We start from the raw sequence: 6458 nt of genomic DNA, 5'->3' as shown, positions 1-6458 counted from the left end.
AACATTTACAAAATAGGAACCTCGATCTAAATTTTTAATCCATGTTAGCAGAATTCATTTTTATGGTGTTCACATTTATAGCAGATAAAGAGAATTGCATTTTTCTTATGAAAGAATTTACAAATAAGAGAATATATACCTATCATTCAGTTGAATATTGTCTGCTGAGTATGTCATTATCTGAGTATATAATAAAGTCCCAAAGGGATATGGGAAATAACTGCACACAATTTTTTTATCCCTGCTGGACTGAACAGTTAGCCTGGAAAATTTTTATTTTAGAAAGATTGGCTTTCAAACAGTCACCACTTCACAGACTTGTTTATAAGGGCTTCCCCCACCTTCTTTTTCCATTGTGGAGAGCTGGGAAAAGGCTCATAATAGCAGAGATAATTTAAGTTTTTCAGTAATTTTTTTTTAATTAGAAGAAAAAGAAATTATTCTTTACACAGGGTAAAAATCTATTAATTATGTTGACAGTTAAAAAAAATCAAGCTTAAAATTTTTGCTTTCAACATTGCTTTTAAAATATGATTTAAAACAAAATAGTTCACACAAATTTCCTCTTCACTTATTTGTAAATCTTGACGGTTGAACATATGACCTTTTTTTTCTTCAGGGATCCAACCCAAGGCACAGCAGTGACAACACTGAATCCCCACCTGCTAGAACACTAGGGAACTCCCATGGCCATTTTTTAATAATGGTTTTAATTTTTTCCATTAAAGCTGGTTTACAGTGTTCTGTCAATTTTCTACTGTACAACAGGGTGACCCAGTTACACATACATGTATACATTCCTTTTTCTTACAATATCATGCTCCATCATAAGTGACTAGATAGAGTTCCCAGTGCTACACAGCAGGAGACCTTTTTTTTTTTTGGACACTGTTTGTTTTATAGCTACAAGACAATAAACCAAATCAGAGATGGCTTGAAGTAAATAGTAAATTATATTTACTTAAGAGAAAGCTTGCTTACTCCAACAAAAGTTGATGACCTATGAAACATACTGCTGAATTTCTTTAATATATTATTAAGGAGATTTTCTCCTGAAATAGTTGAAGATGCTTTTAAGGATTGAAATAATCTTAAAAGGTGTAATTACTGGGAACAAGTCTATGTCACTAAGAAATACATTAGAAAATATGTTCAGGGAGTTCCCATCGTGGCGCAGTGGTTAATGAATCCGACTAGGAAGCTTGAGGTTGCGGTTCGGTCCCTGCCCTTTCTCAATGGGTTAACGATCCGGCGTTGCCATGAGCTGTGGTGTAGGTTGCAGAGGTGGCTCGGATCCAGCGTTGCTGTGGCTCTGGCGTAGGCTAGTGGCTACAGCTCTGACTCAACCCATAGCCTGGGAACCTCCATATGCCGCGGGAGCGGCCCAAGAAATAGCAAAAAGACAAAAAAAAAAAAAAAAAAAAGAAAAAAAAAGAAGATATGTTCAGTATGCTAGCAAGAGTATAAATGGGTTTGGAAATCTCATTATATGGATGGCATTATTATTAATACAAATGTCCTGGAAATTCTCTGAATAATATTGATGAACCTAAAACGTGCCTACTGATGATCTACTCGATAAGCATACTGCTTTCCCCCACTCCTCTTCTTTCTTGTCCTTCTACTTCTTCCTTCTCTTTGTCTTTTCTTTCTTTCTTTCTTTTTTTTTTTTTTTTTGTATTTTTAGAGCCGCATTTGCTGCATATGGAAGTTCCCAGGCTAGGGACCGAATCAGAGTTTCAGCTGCTGGCCTATGCCATAGCCACAGCGACACAGAATCTGAGCCCATCTTCGACCTACACTGCAGCTCATGGCAACACTGGATCCTTAACCCACTGAGCAAGGTCAGGGATCGAACCCACGTCCTCATGGATACTAGTCAGGTTTGTTACCACTGAGCCACAAAAGAAACTCTTTTGTTTGTCTTTTCAACTCCACAGAGTTGAAGTCATTTAATCATTCATTCAACATGTCCTTTTTGAGTGCCTATATGCCGGGTACTTTTCTAGGCTTTGGAAATACAGCAGTAAATGAAATATGGAAAATACCCTTTTTGGAAAAACTTGATGGATGCCACTTTAAGCAAGAGTCACAAGCATCAGTCACTGAAGTGGCTGAGGTCACTTCTGTGGTGCAGGTTCAACCCGTGTCCCAGGGAATTTCTGCATGCCACAAGTGTGGCCGAGAGAGAGAGAAAGAGAGAGAGAGGTAACATCACTAGCCTTGGGACAGAGCAACATCTTGTCTCTCTGAGGACACATCAGTTCTGCAGTATTCCTGCTGAAATAATCTGATCATGAGGAACTAGACTAACTCAAATTGAGGGGCAGCTACAAAATAACTGGCCTGAGCTCTTAAGAGATGTCAAAATGAAGAAAAACTGGGGAAGAAAAAAAAAAAAGACTGAGAAGCTGTTCTAGATTAAAAGAGACTAAAGATACCTGGAAACTAAATGCAACACATGATCCTGAATTGGGCCCTGGATTAGGAAAAGAAAAGCTGTAGAGGACACTATTAAAACAAATGATGTTATTTGAAATGGACTGTGAATTAAGTAAAAATACTGTATAAATGTTTAATTTTGAGATTTTGATAATACATGTTATAATTAGATATATAGAACACAATATATGAATATATTATATAATTATTAATATAATATGAATATATGTTAATATATAATAAATTGATATATAACACATGTATGATATATTAATATAAATACCAATATATTTATCACGCATTTTCTTTATATCATAAATTGTATATTATTTAAACATTATATGTTTACATATATGTATATAATCTTTTTTTTTTTTTTTTTTTGTCTTTTTGCCTTTTTCTCCCGGGGCATATGGAGGTTCCCAGGCTAGGAGTCTAATCAGAGCTGTAGCTGCCGGCCTACGCCACAGCCACAGCAATGTGGGATCCGAGCCGCATCTGTGACCTACACCACAGTTCATGGCAATGCTGGATCCTTAACCCATTGAGCGAGGCCAGGGATCGAACCTGCAACCTCATGGTTCCTAGTTGGATTCATTAACCACTGCGCCACGACGGGAACTCCTGTACATAATCATTTATATAGACATACATACAAGAGAGAGAGCCAGCACAAGATAAAGATAAAGACAACGGAGTCAATGGGATAAATGTAAACAACTGAATAATTTAGGTAAATAATATATTGAATCTATCAATTTATCCTTGTAAACTTTTCTGTAAATTTAAATTATATCAAAATAAAAACATTAAAATAATTTCCTGGCCTGGTGGCACTTACCTTCCTATGTGATACACCACAGCCACAGCAACACTGGATCTGAGATACATCTGTGACCTACGGCACAAGCTTGTGGCCACGCCAGATCCTTAACCCACTGAGCGAGTCCAGGGGTTGAACCCACACCATGTCCAGTTCTTAACATGCTAAGCCACAATGGCAACTCCAGGCTTATGCTTTTTTAATGTTGCAATGAATTCCATGCACATTATTTTACACCAGTAATTGAGTGTAGAAGTAAATAAAAGGACAGAGGGAGAGGGAGAGAGAGAAAGAGAGTGAGAATGAGAGAAGAAAGGAGGAGGAAAGGAGTCTACACGTTATATGAGGCTCTGAAGGAGGCAGTGGGGGAGAGGCTTGGGGACTGGATGGCCTGTAGTTCGGGTCTTGGCCCACACTACCTAGACCCAATCCTCCCCTCTCAGTGTGGTACCCACTGTACGCCTACTGCCTCAGGCTCAAACCTGTTACTAGTGGTAAGAGAAGAAGCTTCCACAGGGACATGGTCCCCCAGGATCAGGAAACAAGCAGACATTTGGACAGGCAAGGCTGCAACCTGCATGGCCAGAGAGGACTCAGTGTGCCCTTTGTCCCCAAAGGGCGGTGAGGACTCCCAGCTCTGCTTTTTAACATGACCAAAGGCCACAGCAGCCAGCACCCACAAGGTCCTCTCCTGCCTGGGACTTGGGCCCTTCTGCAGATGGCCAGACGGGAAAGGGAAGAGCCTGGGAAGCTCCACTCAAGCTCTGAGCAAGTTTGCAAGTTCTTTGGTTTCTCTTTCTCAACTGCAATATGGAAGAATGGCTTCTACTAATAGATGAGGTTTGTTTTGGGGGAGCAGGGAGATAGTGCATTTACATCAACCAGCTACTTACTGAGCACTTGTCATTGAGTGGTGAGGGGACTGAGGAAATAACATTCAATCATCAATTGACTCAATATTTTCAGACATTGTTGAGGTCTATTATACAGTGCACAGTAGTGAACAGACAGACATGGTTCCCACTCTCGGGGCTTCCAGTCTAGTAAGAAAGATACACATTTGACCTGGCAAATCACAAAATAATTACATAATTGCAAATTAAGATAAGGGCAAGGATGGAAGGAGCATGCTGCTTCAGGAGAGAATAACAGTAATAGATAGGTCAGGGGGATGAAAAGAAACAGCTGCATTAACCAAGGTAGTGGTGCTAATGGTGAGGTTACTGGACACAGCAGAGACCTTGGATGATTGGGGGCAGGTCAGGATCTGGAGTGACTCAGAATCTGCAGGGTCCTTTTGGTGACATGAAAATGATCAGGAAACCTCAAAGCTGACAGGTCAGTTGTGTATATGGGGTGGTGGCAAGATAAGGAGGCCACCTGCCTCTCTGGAGAAGCTTCTCAAGGTCTCCTAGTTTTCATTCCCCACCTTCACCCTTCCCCTCCTGCCCACATTCTAGGACCTGAGGCACTTCTATAGACATCAGGTGACTCTGAATGGGCTCCTTTGCAAGATCATCAAGTGAGAGGGAAGGTGAGGACATAAGGACCGTCCATCTGGGCACAGAGGTCTGACCCCTCAGGGGCCTCATAGAGGTTACCAGAGCCCTGATCTCTGACACCCACAGAGACTGGGCAGAAGTGGGCTAGGGAGCCCCAGGAATAACAGCAGCCAGTGACCAGTGCCTTTGCAACAATCCTCTAAGGACTTCTTTTTACAGATGAAGAAACCAACACCCAGAGAAATTAAGGAACGTGCTGGAGGTTACACAGATAGTAAATGGCAGAGTTGGGATTCAAACCCAGGCAACCTGACTCTGGAGTCTGCTGCCACTGGACATTGCTGCTCAGTCATCCAGGCCGCTCACATGAAGGCCAAAGACCAAGGACTGGATTGCTCAGATGCTGCAGAATTTTTCCAGGACCCCAGAGTTCATGGGTGCATGGTCCATTATCTGCAAGACATAATAAATAACATGTGCCAGTTAGGTCCTGTAGTGGCTCAGGGATGTCCCCCCTAATATCTCCAGCCAGCACCTCAGGATGTGACCTTACTTGGATAAGGATTTTTGCAGATGTAATTAAGGTAGGAATCTCAAGAAGAGATCATGCTGGATTAGGTGGGCCCTAAATTCAATGACAGGGGTTTTTGTAAGAGGCAGAAAAGAAGAAGATACAGAGGAAAAAGCCACGTGAGAATGCAGACAGACACTTGGGTGATGCTTCCACAAAGAAGGAACTCCAGAAGCTGTCAGACACTGGAGGAGGCAAGGACAGATCCTTCCTGATAAATTTTGGAGAAAGTACGGCCCTGCCAACACATTGATTTCAGACTTCTGGGCTCCCAAACTGTGAGAATACATTTTTGTTGTTTTAAGCCACCGAGTTTGTGGTAATTTGTTATAGCAGCCACAGGAAACTAATAGAAGTCCATACTATTCCTTACGAGAAACACAGGCAGAGGAGTTCCCCTTGTGGCTCAGTGATAATGAACCTGACTAGTATCCATGAGGATGTGGGTTTGATCCCTGGCCTTGCTCCGTGGGTTAAGGATCTGGTGCTGCCATGAGTTGTGCTGGAGCTCACAAACACAGCTTGGATCTGATGTTGCTGTGGCTGTGGTGTAGGCCACAGCTGCAGCTCCTGATTTGACCCCAGCCTGGGAACCTCCATGTACCGTGGGTGCGTTATCATTATATAGTTTTCTCAATGGATATAAAAGCATATCACATGGATAGCAATAAAAATACCTTACAAAATATAAACTGTATTTGCAACACCATCATCTTTTTTTTTATTTTATTATTTTTTTTTTGTCTTTTTGCCTTTTTCTTGAGCCGCTCCCATGGCACATGGAGGTTCCCAGGCTAGGGGTCTAATCAGAGCTGTAGCTGCTGGCCTACGCCAGAGCCACAGCAATGCAGGATCCGAGCCGCATCTGAGACCTACACCACAGCTCATGGCAATGCTGGATCCTTAACCCATTGAGCGAGGCCAGGGATCGAACCTGAAACCTCTTGGTTCCTAGTCGGATTCATTAACCACTGTGCCACGATGGGAACTCAGCAACACCATCATCTTACAGAGAAGTTACATGAGTTTCAGAGAAGGCCATGACCAAGCGAGCAGGCAGGCCAGCTCCCTTGCCTCATGAGGCAGGCTCTGTGAGCTCTCATGGTCCTTACCAAGCCAC

This window comes from Sus scrofa, chromosome 9, assembly GCF_000003025.6.
Source record: "Sus scrofa isolate TJ Tabasco breed Duroc chromosome 9, Sscrofa11.1, whole genome shotgun sequence".
Classification (NCBI taxonomy): domain Eukaryota; kingdom Metazoa; phylum Chordata; class Mammalia; order Artiodactyla; family Suidae; genus Sus; species Sus scrofa.
The sequence above is the reverse complement of the archived record's forward strand: the minus strand, read 5'-3'. Positions refer to the sequence as shown.